Raw genomic sequence first — 18714 nt, 5'->3', positions numbered from 1 at the left:
CTGGTAATGCCACGTAGCGCTCTGTATGAAAATCACTGGCTGTGCTGTGTGCAGTCTATGGTTGGTTGGCATTGTTGTAATATTCGCTATTGTAGTGTTGTGCAGTTGGATGTGAACACCACGTAGCGTTGCACAGTTGGAGGTGAGCCGCCAGCAGTGGTGGATGAGGGGAGAGAGATGCGGAGTTTGGAGAGCGGATGATCTGGCCGTCTGTCCATCAGAGACAGGGTCGCCAGCCAGCTAAATGAAAGATTCTAACTACTGAAGGCACTAACTACTGATAGGCATATTCAGCAAATGAAAGTTTTTGATAGAGAACAAACAATGTATTTACCTTAATTTGTGTTCAAAAGTCATAATATATATATCAGTTCATGACATTCAGTCTTATAAATTTACTTTCTCTGATGGACACACGTCCAGATCATCCCCTCTCAAAACTGCACCATCTCTCTCCCCACATCCACCACTGCTGGTGGCTCACCTCCAACTGCGCAACACTACAGTAGCGAATATTGCAACAATGCCAACCATCCACAGTCTGCACATAGCACAGCCAGTGATATTCACACAGAGCACTACGTGTCGTTACCAATATAAAAACCTAAACAGCCTACTTATACGAGTTACTGTAATCCTTGCTATTGGCTGGTGGGAAGGTCCCTTATTGGACAGCAGCAGCCGTTTATCGAGTCGTTTCCCGTCATTTAATCCAGAAGGTTCAGTGAGCCCTATTATTTTCCAAAAAACGTTTGAAGATGCGTTACATAGTTCATGGCATGACAGAAAGAAAATAAATTTCGTTATAGGTCATTTGGAAAACGAGGCCGTCTAATGGGGAGTGTTGCAGGGCAAAGGATTTCACACTTTGGGAGATTAGTAGACTTTTTAAGGATTGGTCTGAATGCGAGCAACAAAAGCTAGGCTTGGAACTGCTCTATCAAAATCCATATATTAGAAATTGTGGAGGTTTCAGAAAAAGTTTTAGTGGCATTTAACGAGAATGAAATTTCTAGATGAAGTCACTAGTAAAAGCTATTAATTAAGGTGTTAATTATTCGTATGCCAACTCACGTAAAAGAAAAAAATGATCGGTAGAGAGAGGAATATGAATAATGCTATCCTTAATTACCTTGATTATACATTCTAAATAAGTCTAGAGAGGAGGATAAAACTAAGTTTAATCGGGAATAATTTAGAAGAGGAAATGGTGATTCGCGGAATGACGGAAAGATCACGCATAGTCAAGATTGACGATTAAAAATACCCGTAAGTAATATTCAGAAAAATGAATGTACTATGAGAAATAAGGGAAATCATCGTACAAAGAAATATTTATTCAGTAAATGATGAATGTCCCGTGTGTACAGTCGTCATAAAAACGTGGGAAACGACGAAGACCTTCCTGTAAGGGCCGTAGCGAGAGACCAGCAATAGAGTGCTGCAGGCCCAAGTTTTTAGGGGTAGTTAATTTAGGAGAAGAGAGATTATTATGTGGCGAACTAATGGGAGAGAGCTCCTTTCATAATGAGCAATGTAATGTGAAACCAATACTTTTAGGAAAGACATATGACACTATGGTGAACATTGTTATCGATTCTAGTAGTGATATTACTGTTTAATTCTTAGGCATCACAGGAGGAAAGGGAAAGAAAATTAAGGAAGAAACATTTATAGCTTTAAGCTGGGTACACTAAAATTTTTTCATAAGTCGTTAATAGTAACAACAGTACAGCATGTAACTGGGCGGGGTACCTCTTCATCTTTGCTGTCTGTTTCAAATATGTTTGTGATGAATCCTTCTTTAAACTTGACAGGGATCCCCTCACCACTAAGAGAGATTTTTAAAAGCTTTGCAAGGTGTTGAAATAACAATTTTGGCCCGGCCTTCAACAATTCTATATATACAAGTCCAAGTCCTGGTACTCTGCCATTTTTCAATTGTTTAATCGTATCCTACGCTTTCGCTGTTGTTGTCTACTGGATTTATGTGTCATATTCGCTGCCTGCAAAGGAGCAAATATCCTGAAATTCGGATCGATCTCCTCTAAACAATACTTCATTGTATGTCTTCCATCTATCTAGGCGTATTAGCTGTAGATTTATATTACTTCTGTCATTTGTTCTTAGATGATTATCACCTTCCATGCTTCTCTGGACTTTGAATTTCCTATGTAGTTATTAATTTATTCACATTTTAAGTTCCACATAGCATTTTTTCTCTAATTACTGCTTTCTTTGCCTCTCCTCGCAGACTTACATACCTACTTCTCTCATCAGTGCTACTGCTCATAAGCTATCTGTTATATTCCTCCGTTTTCTCCTTCACCTTTGCGGCAATACCATCCTCCCGCCAATCACTTTTAAATTTGCCACATGTGTTCTCTACTGCTCCTAGACTTTCAAAGGCAGCTTTATTAATAGTTCTCACAGTTGCCTTGTACGCTGACGTAGCTTCCCACTCAATCTAAGCTTAGCTTCCCACTCAATCTAAGCTTGTAGAGGAGGCAACAGAAGGATCCTGCAGTAAACTTAACTTATATATGCTGCGGTTGGTCCAGCTTCTCTCCATTCTCATTACAATTGTTTAGGCACCAACTAGTTTTTGAAAGGGAAACCAAACTGCAACCGGGCGAGGTGGCGCAGTGGTTAGCACACTGGACTCGCATTCGGGAGGACGACGGTTCAATCCCGTCTCCAGCCATCCTGATTTAGGTTTTCCGTGATTTCCCTAAGTCGTTTCAGGCAAATGCCGGGATGGTTCCTATGAAAGGGCACGGCCGATTTCCTTCCCCATCCTTCCCTAACGCGAGCTTGCGCTCCGTCTCTAATGACCTCGTTGTCGACGGGACGTTAAACACCACTAACCTAACCTAACCTAACCAAACTGCACATCGAAGTAGTAAATGGTCAGATCCACATTTCGCTTCCGTGTAGACTCTGGAATCCTCCACTTTTGTCCGATTGCTTTCTTTCTCGATAGCATAATCAGTTACAGATTGTAACTTCCTTGTAGGCGTATTTATGGAGCTTTTTATGTTGAAAAAAAAAACCATTTCATATCTTAAGACTGTACTATCCACGCCGGCCGGAGTGGCCGAGCGGTTCTAGGCGCTACAGTCTGGAAGTGCGTGACCGTGTGGTGCGTGGGTTTGATCTGATATTCTGTGGCTCCTGCAAGATGCAATTTCCACCCCAACACTACTGCAGAAGTCAGACAGACACTCCTAACGTTCTAAAGAGAAATGCCTGAAAAACTTTCAGCAATAAATATCTTCTGGAGTTGTCCGCTGTAAGGAAATGACACAAAAATTCACAAACTTTCTTACGTAACTAGTGGGATACTTGGGTACTGGAGTAGTGCTAGTTAGTGTAAGAAAAACATGAAACTAATGAAAATTATTATTTATTTTGCAAAAATTCTGAGAAATCACAATAGCACTTTTAGTTATGAATTCAACAAGTTATATCCTGGTTATTTTCGGAATGTGAAGTTACGTCTCAAGGATAGGATTCGCTAATGAAATTTTTATACAAAGTTTAAGATTTGTATTGACTTGGCAGAAAGGCTGAGGGGCGCGCCTACTCAAGTTGAATAATTATCCTTTAGAATGTTGCTAGGTACAGTCGAGGCTGTCGCGTGTGAAATGCAGTGAAGTGTACTGTTGTGGAGGAAATATGGGGCTCGCAATAGCTGTAGCGCACAATACTGTAAGCTGCGATGACTACTGTCTGCTCCGCTCGCTGCTGACAAATAAGATAACTCTCGTTCTATCTGGACTGACCTTCGCCAATCAAACTCTCCCTACGCCTTGATGAAGTCAAGGATTCCTATTCGCCCCTAATCTAACTATTGGCGTGGTACACCGGTCAGATAACCAGTCCACCGCGATGCCACTCAAAAATTCGCTCGCAGGCGTTTAACACCGCATAATAACTGTGTCAACCAACACAGTGAACAACACGGTGCTTCAGGTTGGATCCCTGAAAGTGTAATCTTTTATACGAGTGCGTTACCGTGTCGTATCGTTGTAGCTAATGTATCGCCTATCCCTGAAAGTGTAATCATTTATACGAGTGCGTTACCGTGTCGTATCGTTGTAGCTAATGTATCGTCAACAACGTCTCTATATCCACTGTTTCGGCGTTGGTTTCATAGTAGTTATTACCCCTGGATAGCTGGGAAGTCCTTGGTGCGCGCAGTCCTCTCCTGCAGGGCCCCTGGCCATGCCAGGTGGACCCACGTCCACAATGGAGAAACTCGCGGAGGACCCTTCGCGACCCCCCCGACTACCGCACCGCCGCCCTTCGGGGAGAACCGCGTCGGGAACGCCGCTCGTCCCGGCCCCCCGTCGCGCATAATGCTCTGCCTACCTCGCAACGGGCGAAGGATCGCTTGAAACGCGCCAACCGCCACAAATCGCCGGTGGACACCAGCAGCACTGAAACCGATCATCATGAAGACCGTCCACCGTCGCGTGTCAGGGTCCGTTCATTCGCGGCGTCGTCGCCGTCGTCGTCCGACGATTCACCTGACCGCCTAGTAATTGATCTTTCTCGTAGTGAGGCGGCGAACACATCGGCTCTGTCTGACCACCACCCGGCTGTACCTGCACCTCTTTCTACGCCGTCCCGCCACCGTGGCGAGTCTTCTGGACACCCTGACCCAGTCGGAGAGTCCTCTGGCCGTCGCTCCAGACGCCCCTCCGCCCACGCGGGCTGTGGTGGCAGCGGATCGTGTTCCGATACCCCCCTGCCGGGGGACGCCGCACCGGATTGTCCTGTGGATGAGGAAATGACTCATGCTCCCGACCCTCCTTCTCAAGAGATCCCATCAAGCCCTCTGAAGAAAGAGAGGATACCCCCCATTGTGGTATATAATGTCACTAATTACACGAAACTGAACACTGAGCTCCAGCGGCTCATTGTCGGCCAATTAAGAGCTGTTTACCAAAAAGATCATGTGAAATACCTGCTTGACAGTAGGGACGACTATCTTATCATTCTCGATTTCGTAAAATCAAAGGCGATGACTTACTTTACCCACCAGACGTCGGATAATCGCCGCACCAAAATCGTCATCAAGGACTTGCCACCAGAGGTTACGGCAGAGGAGGTCTAGGAGGAACTGCTTCGACTCGATTTCGAAGATCCTTTGGTCCACCAGTATAGCAAGAGGAATCCTGAGACCAGGGCATTGATCCCCTGCCCTACCCACGTCGTCTCCCTTTTCCGGAGGGAGGACATAGAGCGGATTTACCAAATCCGGTATCTTCTGTACACGAAAGTCCGGATTGAATCGTACGAGGGCCGCAACGGGCCAGCCATCTGTCGCAAATGCCAACGTTTACGACATACTGGGAATTACTGCTCCCTGCCGTTGCGGTGTGTTAAGTGTGCTGGCCCACATTTAGTGGAGAACTGCACACTCCCTGCTTTGGAGAAACCTACCTGTGCCAGATGTTTGGGAACGACGCACGATCCCCACCACATGGCATCCTGGAGAGGGTGCCCTCTTTACCAGAAGGCACTGAAGTCTTCTCGTCCACCCAAAAAGAAACCAAGAACAAATCGACCTCCCCCACCGCTAAGGGACATGACCAACTACCCTGTTTTGCGGGGTCAGCCAGGTGCACTGTCCTCAGCAGCCACTCTGGTACCAGCCACTCAGGCACCAGATGGTTCGGTGGCTCCTGTGCCCCTTCCTGCCCAGACTCCCACGACGTCCTTTGCTGCTGCAGCCCGGTCTCCTCCTCATTGTCTGTCTTCCGTGACGGCTCCCACTGCTCACCAACTACAGGAGCCAGCTGCAGCTTCCTCCAGTCCATCTGTGGCTCTATCTCAGCCTTCTGCCCCTACCCCCACTCTGCCTACTACTACACCTGCTCCTGCGCGCCGTAGGGGCAAGCAGACCACCCGGGACCCTGCCCCAGTGGTGGAGACTGATGCGTCCTTTCGGGCGGACATGCGTGAAATCCTCCAGGTCATCTCCTTTTTCACGAAACCCCACATCCGGGCTGTTATTCGTGACACTGCACAAAAAATCCGTCAGTCGGAGGACGGGCTCTCCAAGGTCATCGCCCTAGTGGAGGGGCTTAGTCAAATATTGTTGTAATGGCGAATGGACCTCCACACCACCACCAGCCCCCTCGGGATCTTGTCACTTGCATTTTTAATGCCAATGGCATAAAACGTATGAAGACAGAATTGAACACCTTCCTCCATGACTATCGTGTGGATGTTTTACTGGTCACAGAAACACACCTCAAACCAGCAGACGATTTCCGCCTTCGCAACATGGTGTGTTACCGCTCTGACCGCCTCGACCGCCGTGGTGGAGGCACAGCTGTATTCCTCAACAAAGCTCTTGTCCATACCCAAGAGACTCTCCAGCCAATGGAACACATAGAGGCCACAGCAGTTACCATCTCCACACGCCTTGGTGCCATTACCTTTGCAGCAGCGTATTTGAGCCCAAACAAGCCACTGCTGGAAGCAGACCTCCGCACATTGTCATCCTTTGACAGGCTCATCATTGGGGCAGATCTCAATGCCAAGCACCCAGCTTGGCATTCTCGTGTGTCTAACCCCAAAGGCCGGCTCCTCCTTGACCTGGAGGATACTTTAGCACTATCAGTCTATGGCCCCCACGAACCTACCCATATCCCAGTCCGTACTAACTGCCAGCCAGACGTTCTGGATGTGGCCATCTTCAAAAACATCACCGCTCAGTTTTCGCTGGAAGTTCTCCACGAACTGGCCTCTGACCATGAGCCAGTACTCTTGCACCTCACCAATGCTGCCCTTTCATTTGATGCTCGTTCCACTGCGACCCTCACCAACTGGGACAAGTTTACCAGGGTACTTAATAACACCACTCGACACGACCTCAATTTGACAACACCGGCCAATATAGTCCGTGCTGTGGATTACCTTACCGCCAAAATACAGAAAGCAGTGAAACTCTCCACCTCCACTGCACCTCGAAATTTAACAGCCCTGGACGACTTGCCCCCTCTGTTATGAGAGCTGAAGGTGCAAAAGAACCGCTACCGCCGGAGGTGGAAGCAGTTTCGTGACCCCCAGGACAAACGCCAAATGAGACGCCTCCAACGCGAATTCAGCCACCGGCTCGCCGAATGGAGGTCTGAACAGCGGGAGGACAGGATGTCCACTTTCCTACTCCACCAAAAATCTGACTGGGCTGTCATTCGCACCCTGCGGCGTTCTAAGCCAGCGACTGCCCATCCTATTCGCACAGCAGTGGGCTTGTCATATGATACCCTGCAAATTGTGGAAACGCTGGCAGATGCGTTCGAGGCCCAAAACCGCCCTCTGATCCAGGACCTTTCTCCGAACGAACTACAGGAAGAACATGAAGTCCTGACAGCTGTTGCTGCTTTCCGCAACCGCCCACCCCAGTCTGCTCCCCTTCTTACGTCCATGGCAGAAATTCAGCGCATCCTTCGACGGAAACGTGGCCGGTCTGCCCCTGGATTGGACGGAATTTTAAATGAACATCTTTGCCACCTTCCCCGCACACCACTCATCTTGTTCACCAAGATTTTAAACTGTTGTCTCACATCTGGCCTTTTCCCCCCTCAGTGGAAACAAGCCAAGCTGATTGCGATCCCCAAGAGGTTAAAAGACCCTACAGTCCCCACCAACAACAGGCCCATCAACCTCCTAAACACTATGGCGAAGGTCCTTGAATCTGTGATCCTTCACCGACTTTCCCAACCTCTTGCAGCAGCTGGGATGATCCGTCCTGAACAGTTTGGATTCACTTCGCACCTCTCTGCTGAACTTCAGGTCCTACGGATCACTGAACACATCAGCAAAGGCTTCAACACTGCCAAGTCGACAGCTGCCGTTTTTCTGGACTTACAAAACGCCTACGATAAGATCTGGCAAGACAACCTCGTACACAAGATGCTGACACAGACCCCTATACCGGATATTTATGTCAAGATCGTGGATGACTTCCTCCGTGGTAGGACTTTCCTAGTGGCTCAACGGGGAATGCATTCTGGCATTCGCCAGTTGTCCGCAGGCACTCCGCAAGGATCGGTGCTATCTCCCATCCTATTTAATATCTATGTCAATGATATGCCGGTCATCCCCGAGTGCCACCTTGCACAATACGCTGACGACACAGCGCTATACACCACTGGCCGCATTACTGACGCCGTCGTCGCCCGCCTCCAGCGACAGGTGGACGCCACTATCACCTGGTGCCGGACAAACAAAATAGCTCTCAATGCCGCCAAAACTACGGCAGTTTACTTTACGAAACGGCGCCCAGTCCTCAGCCGCAATATCTCGATTGCAGGTGTGCAGGTGCCCTGGTCCCCGACAACCACCTATCTCGGGGTCCAGATGGACCACAAGTTGCTCTTCCACTGTCATGCGGAGTATGTCACCAACAAGGGGCAAAAGCTAACCAGGGCTTTGTACCCGCTCTTTCGCAGTAGGGAACTTAACCTGCATACCAAGCTCCGCATTTACCGAACAGTTATCCTGCCTGCCCTCACGTATGGATCTGCTGCATGGGCCACGATTAGTGTCACCAGGATGTGGACATTGCAGCGCCTGCAGAACAAGGTGCTCAGGTGGAGCATGCACGCCCCGCCACTCACGAGAATTGTCACTCTCCACGAGGAAGCGGATATCGTCCCCCTAAAGACGACCATACGCAACAACGCGTGGTGGCTCTATGAGAAAGTGGATGCCTTGCAGGACACTGTCCATGGGTTACGCCACGTTGGGACCACACTTCCACGCCGCTGGCATCGACATCCGGTTCCCCTAACCATCCTAGAGGAAACGGATTCCGACCATGGCTGATAGGTCTGGCACGCCCACCACGGACGCATCCTTTGGTGGGACTAGCCCATTCTACGTCCAATACTTTCCAATCATACCTGCCCATGTTAGGCTAAATTTTTCTGCCTGACTCATGTAGTACTGTCACCGTCAGAGGGTGGTACGGGACTACAAGTCCCACCGCCACACATCCAAAGTGAATTGCAGTGACGCAGTCACTGCCCTGTGGAAATTTACTGCCTCACCAACACAGTTACACCGCAATAGACCGGTGATGCTGTATCGTAACATACCACCAAAAAAAAACAAAAAAAAAAAAAAAAAAAAACCGTGAACAAAGCTTAATCGCAAGGACTGAATATAGAGTCGCACTTCGATTCGCTCTCAACAGAGGTTCTGTCTCAGTGAAGTACTGAGGAGAGACTTGTTCCTCGCTCCAAGAGCGACAACGGAACGGCGCCTCTCCACGCCAGACGTGAAGGGGTATATATTTCGGTCTCTTCCATTACTCCTTCAGCTAAAGGCGTCAGAAATATCGTCTGCCAATCAGCATTGCTCTTCTAAAACGGGAGAATGACGTTTCGTTTAAGGCGACCAATCCGGAAATCTGTAGTATAGGCGTTTGGCGTTTGCTGTCTCCCTGTGAAAATCTCTGGAACTGTGTGCTATGTGTAAAGAATGCGTAGGTTGGATGCTCCCACACAATGTAGCGGAATTTGCTTTTAAGCTGAACACGGGGTCGTTCCCCCTTTCACTCGGGCACACGCTGTCTGCTCTATGGGCGGCCAAGGTTGACTCGTCCTCTGAAGGGACCGGCCTCCCAGTGTGTGGCCTGCTTCTCTCAGCTCCTGTGACTGTCGTGTCTGGAATGTATGTGTGTACGCCAGCCTCGAGTATTTCAACCCCGGTGCGCACTTGTTATTTGCATATTGTTTACATGAATTCATACAACATTGACTTTATCTTATCGAGTTCGGGTTCGAATGAAGCGTCTTGGTGTGCGAAATATGATTGTGAGGGCGGAATATGTAATCAATGAAGGTCAGGAGACCACGACGTCTTACAACCGCTATGGTCGCAGGTACGAATCCTGCCTCGGGCCTGGATGTGTGTGATGTCCTTAGGTTAGTTAGGTTTAAGTAGTTCTAAGCTCTAGGGGACTGATGACCTCAGAAGTTAAGTCCCATAGTGCTCAGAGCCTTTTTTTTTTTTTTTTTTTGTACTGTCCAACGCATCTCTACCAGATAAGTAAAATATTTTGATTTTGATTATTTCTTCCCCGTATTATGTAAATAGTGTAAGAATTGTTGTTTGACGTTTAGCTTTGTTGCATGCTGATTGAGATGGACTATTACAGCTCTTGCGCACCTCTAGACATGGTGCCCCAGATGACTCCTTGGTCTTTAAACCAGCCTTGCACCTTTTGAAGTGGAGAATGTGAAACGCCTTTCTTTCTTGCGTTATCGTCATCTCAGCTAGACTCAAACTGTGCTGTGAACTAACTAGTTGCATCAGGTACAGCGCTACCTGCAGTTGCATGAACTGGAAACTTCAGCTGTGGGAGGTAAACTTTTAGTTGCGATTCGTAATTTAACATTTACCCCAAATTTCTACCTTTATTGGTGTAGATCGTGAAATCGGATCACTCTGTTTGAAGCACACTGTATTTTTCATGACGAATAAATCGTATCCAGTCGTACTTGACAAAATACTTGACAAATCCTTTATTTAAATAAAATCGTACATACAGCTCGTTCTTCAGGATATAAATCTCGTCTTCAGGCGCTTGACTGAGTACGAGAAAGTCGTGCCAGTCAAATAAAAAATCCAGAAAATTTGTCAAGTAGCATGCGAGATTCATAGGGTGAGGCATGGTACTTGATACATCTCGCATGATACTTGATAAATCATCTGGATCTTTTACATGACTAGCACGACTTTCTCGTACACAGTCAAGTGCATGAATATGGGATTTTCATCTTGAAACCCGTGTCGTGTGTTTGATTTTATCCAAAATAAAGGATTTGGCAAGTACAACTGGAGCGTATTTATTCATTATTAAAAATTTTAGCAACAGTTGTGGACGTCCCGCGAAGAGTATATTATACATTGTATGTTGTTTACTAGACTATACTGAAGGCGGTTCGAGAGTCAAGAAACATTCTCCTTGAATGCACTACTTCTTCCATCTCACATTATAATAAGTAAGAAACCTGAAACCGAATAGAAGAGGAATAAAATTACTTTTCACACATTTCGTAAATTAATGGAATAGGAGAAAAAATAATACTCGTGTCGGACAACCTTTGTCAAATACGTCGAGATATGTCGCAGGGTGTAAGTAAGATGCACACTTTGACAGATAGTGTATGTACGCGTGCAGCTCGACTACAGAGGTTTTTCAGTGGTTGCTCTGTAGTGATGTGTCAGCTAAAAACTTGCCCTCCCTCATCCATCTTCGTTTTACGATATGACAGTTCCACTGGAACGTTTCTGCTGCCTCATCCATTAAAGGGGAGGTCGTGACTTTACTGGCCTCGAAAAGTTTGTCAGTGTCGAATATACGTGAACAGTAACATGTAAATCCTAGTCATCTTCCAATGCCTGATAAGCACCTTCCCTAATTACAACACCATTAGTACCAATTACTATGTCAGTCACAACGGTACTGCAGTTGAACAGTGGCAATACACCTGTTTTTCTTCCTGAAGCAATTTTTGCGCATAGTATTGAGCATCACGGTTTTTATCTTGCTGTTTTCTGTTTTAGTTCTTGTTTCGTCCACAAGTGTGTGGACATTGATTTCTGCGCCAGTTACAGACTTCACACATGACCAGATATTGTTGAGGTTCCGGAACGGGACATGTAGTAAGATTTTAGTAGAGTAGTTATTGAAGACTACGTGTACCGCCTTATTGGCAAAAAAATTGCTCTGAGCACTATGGGATTTAACTTCTGAGGTCATCAGTCCCCTAGAACTTAGAACTACTTAAACATAACTAACCTAAGGACATCACACACATCCATGCCCGAGGCAGGATTCGAACCTACGACCGCAGCGGTCGCACGGTTCCAGACTGTAGCGCCTAGAACCGCTCGGCCACTCCAGCCGGCCCTTATTGACAGCCAAGTACGTTTTAATAAAAGAGAACATAGTCAGTAGTAGGCTATGATGTAGACGACCTTTACTTAAATCGTGCTGTTAGCTAATTCCGATGACTAATCATTTTCAAACACGTGTGTACTATTATGTATTACATGCCGTAACTGTCAAATTGTTTTTCACTCTTGTTTACAATTTTTGTACTCAATGCGTAATAGTACACATGTGCTTGAAAATGACATGTCGTCCAAATTAGCTGATAGCATTATTTAAATAAATACCGTCTACATTACAGCCCATTATGAACCATGTTTTGTTCTATTAAGAATTTTGAGGCTGTAGATCCCTACAAAAATAAAATTTTAAAAGTGTTTTAGTTAACATCTCCCTATCTGTAGGGTAATACCTTGTTTTGTACCCACTGTACTGTAGGTACTGTTTCTTAAGAAGCCTCCTGATATTGCCCGTATACCAAGGGGAGTCTACCCATCTTAAATTATTTACGCTGGGAGCATATTCTTTTGAAGCTCGAGCAAGCACTATTTTGTATTTGAGCCACAGTTTCTACATATTTACTGCCTGAATTTAAGCATTCTAGCTCCTGCTGAAGAAATAAAGCAAACTTCATAGATTGATACCACCGTGGCTGCCATTTCACAGCTGGCAACGGAAACGCACGTTTCCGGCAGACGCCTATTGCGACCGCGCGGCTACCCAGCGAATCCAATGATCCACTGAGCAGGACCCTCTGTCGCCACGATATGTAGTAGAACAGCCAGCAGCAGCTACACAGCCCATGCTCAATCGCAGTCTTCGACAGCATTCACTAGTTCGCTCAGGCATTAGTACTAGGAGTCGCACAGTGCACGATGCTCTTATTTAGCTTCATATAATAGCTGGAGTTTATTGCTGTTTGTTCTTTTGTATATTTTCTTCCAGCGTTTGGAGAAAGCTATAACTCAAATAAAACTTCTGTTTAAGGTATTTACGTGTTCTCTAATCTCCAGCTTCCCGCCGACGACAGCTGCTGCACCGCTCTGTAGTCCACCTGTCCTTACCGATGTGTAGAAAGTAGTAGACAACAGTTTACACTTTATTGAATAAGTAACTCTCTCTGATTATTTTTGTGCCCCATTATATTCTGATTCTCATTTTTGCTACAACAGCATTTTGATCACTAATCCCCATTTATGTACACTGGACTCGCATTCGGGAGGACGACGATTCAATCCCACGTCCGGCCATCCTGATTTAGGTTTTCTGTGATTTCCCTAAATCGCTCCAGGCAAATGCCGGGATGCTTCCTTTGAAAGGGCACTGCCGACTTCCTTCCCCGTCCTTCCCTAATCCGATGAGATCGATGACCTCGCTGTCTGGTCTCCTCCCCTAAAACAACCCAACCCATTTATGTGTACCTCCTCAAAGAGGTCCATTCAGTATATTGCCAATAAGCCAAGTATATTTCCATTTGTTCAAGGTATTTTTCAGAGGAAACTTTTATAATTCTTTCATAGAAAGTTTTCTCTCATCCATCACTAAAGGAGCGATTTTCAGAATCAAGTGTAGGTCAGTTAAGATCTGCAACTATTATACTATGACATAGAAATATCCGCACTAGGAAACGTAGGTTTTTTGTGAAGTTATCTGTTACTTGTGAATCTAGTCACCAATGTAATTATCCAACATAATTTTTGTCAAAAACACTGAGTGGCATGTTGTAAAAAATTCCAGGAGGCAGAAACTGACTCTGACTTTTGGAGAGGAAGTTTGCAAGCTGCAAGTGATTTGTGTTATATCTTACTGAGTCTCGACTGTGTGTGGAAGTCGACTTTATGCCTACTTGCAGGTCCCAAATTATTAGGAAACCGAGAAAAGTGGTCAGGGCGTTCAGCACTAATAACAATGGTTAAAAATTAACAATGGAATGCATCCCATCACCATTCACTTAGTGCTGAGAGGAGTCTTCATTGATGTTCCTATCTACCAGGGAGACATTGACAGAAACTCAATTAATGAATGTAGGGATCAGAACATTAAATTAAAAAATGTCTTGAACGCCATCAGCACTGTTAATAAAAGCATTGAATGCACCTGGGAACCTTAGAGAGTTGAAACCATGAGACAGCGATCCAAGTGCCACAGTGGGGTGCTTGTGGGCACTTCTTACCATACGCCTGGAGACATGGATAACCGCAACATAGTAGGCATGCCTAGTTCAAATGGTTCGAATGGCTCTGAGCACTATGGGACTTAACTTCTGAGGTCATCAGTCCCCCAGGACTTACAACTACTTAAACCTAATTAACCTAAGGACATCACACACATCCATGCCCGAGGCAGGATTCGAACCTGCGACCGTAGCGGTCGCGCGGTTCCAGACTGTAGCGCCTAGAACCGCTCGGTCACCCCGGCCGGCAATGCCTATTGAAAACAGTGACATCTATATAGGAGTGAATTAGTATTTCTTGCGAAAGGTAATGAAAAGACAAACTGTAATCTGACTAAGGTGTCAAGTGCCAAGAGCAAAGTGTGTTTGAATTAAGGTGCCAATTCAAAGATCATTTGGTCCGCCAACCCGCCCACGAACCACAGTTGCGACACGTCTGACTGCATGTGGACACTCGCAATCGTTTGGAGACCCTACCTGACTGTACTGATGGAGCGTGACCTGGCAGGTACTGGTACAGCTAAGCAGGTAGAGGCCTCCCCACGGAATAAACAGACACAGTCCATGGACCAAACTATGAGACCATCGTCCACACAAAGTTGAGGGGTCGGGGCTGACCCGCTCGGCTACTGGGTCGGCTGATCAGCCTGCCCGTGTGGGGAGGGGGGGGGGGGCTTTAAGGTGCCTATTCACAGTCAGTTGGCTGACCCACTAGCCAACCATAGCCATGATCGTTCTGACTGTGTATGGATACCAGCAGCTCCTTGGTGTACTCTGTCTCCAGACAGTGACAATGTGGGCTGTCAGGTAGCAGTTGGGGCAAGCAGGTGGGGCTCAGCATTGGAACTGATGCACCTGAACCACAGACTTGACTACAAGCCCATCACCCATGAATGGGAAAGCGGGTCAGGGCTGATCTGCTCAGTGAGGCTGGGGTAGCTGTATTTTGGAGTTTTGTGAGACTGAAGTGGCCACTCTACAGTGAGCTTCTGAAGAAGAGAAAAGCCCAATACGCGTTTAAGAGCATTGGCCAATGACTACCAGCTAGGACTTGGTGAATAGGCAAGATTTTCTGTTCGCAGAGGTTTCATATCCTGCCTTGGCTTCAACTATCGAAACGCAGTCGTCCTCAAGGAGGAAGAAAGGATCTGTTTCAATCTTTGTTTCAAATTAACGATTGACCACATAATTAGATCATAAACGATGGCATCTGAAATCATATTGTGGAGTACTGTTCTTCAATAGCTTGGGAATGTGACTATTATGTTCTCCCTTTTTGTTTTTTAATAAGGGGTTATTTCGAATTTAAAGTTCAGGGCAACTTGAAATACAATAGATAACGTAATAATAAGCTTAACGATGAGTTAGTGATGAAGAATGGGTGTGGTATCTGCATGATATTTATTATTACTTATTTGGGATATCGGTCTTACTTAGGATCCTCATACAAACGCACATGTACACTATGTGATCAAAAGTATCCGGAACCCCAGGAACATACGTTTTTCATATTAGGTGCATTCTGCTGTCCCCTACTGCCAGGTACTCCATATCAGCGACCTCAGTAGTCATTAGACATCGTTAGAGAGCAGAATGGGGCGCTCCGCGGCACTCACGGACTTCGAATGTGGTCAGGTGATTGGGTGTCACTTGTGTGATACGTCTTTACGTGACATTTCCACACACCTAAACAACCATAGGCCCACTGTTTCCGATGTGATAGTGAAGTGCAAACGTTAAGGGACACGTACAGCACAAAAGCGGTCAGGCGGACCGCATCTGTTGACTGACAGAGAGCGCCGACAGTTGAAGAGGGCCATAATGTGTAATAGGCAGACATCTATCCAGACCATCATACAGGAATTCCACACCGCATTACAATCCACTGCAAGCACTATAACAGTTAGGCGGGAGGTGCTAAAACTTGGATTTCATGGTCGAGCTGCTGCTCATAAGCCTCACATCACGCCGGTAAATGCTAAACGAGGCCTCGCTTGATGTAATAAGCGTAAACATTGGACGATTGAGCAGTGGAAAAACGTTGTGTGGAGTGACGAATCACGGTACACAATGTGGCGATCCGATGGCAGGGTGTGGGTATGGCGAATGACTGGTGAAAGTCATCTGCCATCCTGTATAGTGTCAACAGTAAAATTCGGAGGCGGTGGTGTTATGGTGTGGTAGTGTTTTTCATGGAGTGGGCTTGCACCCCTTTTTGTTTTGCGTGACACAGTCACAGCACAGGCCTACACTGAAGTCTTAAGCACGTTCTTGCTTCCCAATGTTGAAGAGCATTTCGGGGATGGCGATTGCATCTTTCAACACGACCGAGCACCTGTTCATAATGCACGACCTGTGGCGGAGTGCTTATACGACAAATACATCCCTGTAATGGACGGGCCTGCACAGAGTCCTGACCTGAATCCTATAGAACGCATTTTGGATGTTATGGAATGCCGACTTCGTGCCAGGCCTCACCGACCGACATTGATACGTCTCCTCGTTGCAGCACTCCGAGAAGTTTGGGCTGCCATCCCCCAAGAAACCTTCCAGCACGTGATTGAACGTATGCCTGCGAGAGTGGAAGCTGTAACCAAGGCTAAGAGTTGGCCAATACCATATTGAATTCCAGCATTACCAATGGAGGGCACCACGAACTTGTAAGTAATTTTCAGACAGGTGTCCGGATACTTCTGATCACGTAGTGTACATGTCCTGACACATTGCGAGCCAGGCTAGGGTCATTAGGTTAAAGCTTAAGCTTGTCTTGAAGATCTCACTGCTGTCAGTTTCTGGTTCCAGCCAACTCTTGCTGCCAATTATACGAAACCATTAACGCCTCAATAGCGCTCCAGTCTGTTGCATTTTTTTGCAAATGCTTCTGCAATTTGTCTCTAATGTCTTGATATTCTCAACTATTTCGGAATTTTCCTTCGTTTATTTTGATCATTTTGGAGCAGTCTGCAGAAATGGTTATTCTGACTGGATGCACAGTCGCCTGTTTTATAAAAAAACCTTCTGTGCATTCCACATACAGCTACAGTAGTAGCCGTTTCTTGATGCGTAGTACAGCCTTGATATATTTACGGATACACTACAGCCCCCAGCCATGTGGCGGAAGTCTACGACGCTGGAGCCCAGGTTGTCAAAGGAACGCCAAATTCACACCTCCCAAATGTCTCAGCGTCCGCCTCGATAGCTCAGTGGTCAGTGTAGCGGAAAGCAGTGCAAAGGGACCTGGATTCGATTCCTGGCTGGGTCGGGGATTTTTCTCCGTTCAGGGACTGGATGTTGTGTTGTCTTCGTCATTATCACATCATCCCTATCGACGCGCAAGTCGCCGAAGTGGCGTCAACTAAAAAGTTTTGCACCAGGCAACCGGTCTACCCGACGGGAGGCTCTCGCCATACGAAATTTTTTTTTGCCTAGGCCATAGGTCCATGGTCCTCTCCATCGGTGGTCAGAGGAAAACGTCCACACCTAGAGATACATACATGAGGTTCTGCCACTATTTTTGCAGATTTTCATGGCTGCAGTTGGTACGGAATTTTTTTCATAGACGTTAATGTCCGTTCATAGTGAGCTCCTCTGGCGAACGAACTTTTAGCTATTGAAAAGAATACCTACACGAACTGACCTCACAGTGTCTTCTGATCTGAGAGTTTTATTGAACGCTTTACACCCATCGTAAGCAGTACATACGAACTTTTTCGAGTGAAACGCGTTTTAGGCAAATCGATAAGGGCGAATAAAATGGTGAACCTTACTACTGGCTCGAATTTGCTGAGAAATTGAGAAAACGAACTCTATTTCAGAATTTCAATTGAGGATATCGGGTAAATTTAGTTCCATTAAAAAGAACTCTGGACATTATTTTTGTCTAATTTATTTTTTTCCTTTTTTGCATTTTGTGCCGCTCCGGTGACATCATCAAACTACCATGACTGCAATATCAACGAGTCACAATTGAAATAGGTGAACTCATATAAGCATCTGGGTGTTACACTGTGTAGAGTCATCAAATTTGACGAGTACAAAGCCTCAGTCGTGGGTAAAGCAGGTATCAGACTTGGTAGAATACCAGGGAAATGCAGTCAGTCTACAAAGAAGGTTGGTTACAAATGACTCGTGCGACCCATCCTATAATATTCCTCAAGTGAGCGGAATCCGTACCAAATAGGACTAATAGTGGATATGGAACGAATACGAAAAACAGTAGCACAAATTTTCACAAATTTGTTTCACATACGAGAAGATATCGCGGACATACTGAAGAAAATAAGCTGACAGTCGCCTGAAAATAGACGCAAACTATCCATGGAAAGCCTACTTGCGGTTTCAGGGACCAGCTTTAAATGGTGAGTGTAGGGTTATACTAGAACCCACTATATCTGCTCCCGCAGCGATCGCAAGGACAAGGGTAGATTAATTTCAGCGTTCACAGAGGCGTTTAAACAACTATTCTTCCCACACTAATAACTGGTACAATCGCAAGTAACTTCTATCATGTACTTCACAGTGGTCTGTTGAGTGTGGGTGAAGTTGCAGATGTTCTGAAAATTTGATAAGGTGGCCACATGATGACAGGTATGACGAACACTTCGTTATCTTCAGCGAC

At 46.2% G+C, this 18714-nt stretch overlaps 1 non-coding gene across 1 annotated transcript; it reads left to right on the top strand.

Moving 5' to 3' along the window:
- The first annotated feature begins 2631 nt into the window (after window positions 1–2631).
- On the top strand, window positions 2632–2704 carry Trnaa-cgc. The gene has a single exon. It is a non-coding gene; the product is annotated as a tRNA-Ala (tRNA).
- Window positions 2705–18714: the final 16010 nt, after the last annotated feature.

The sequence above is a fragment of the Schistocerca americana genome, chromosome 2 (genome assembly GCF_021461395.2).
Source record: "Schistocerca americana isolate TAMUIC-IGC-003095 chromosome 2, iqSchAmer2.1, whole genome shotgun sequence".
Lineage (NCBI taxonomy): Eukaryota > Metazoa > Arthropoda > Insecta > Orthoptera > Acrididae > Schistocerca > Schistocerca americana.
The sequence above is the reverse complement of the archived record's forward strand: the minus strand, read 5'-3'. Positions and strand labels throughout refer to the sequence as shown.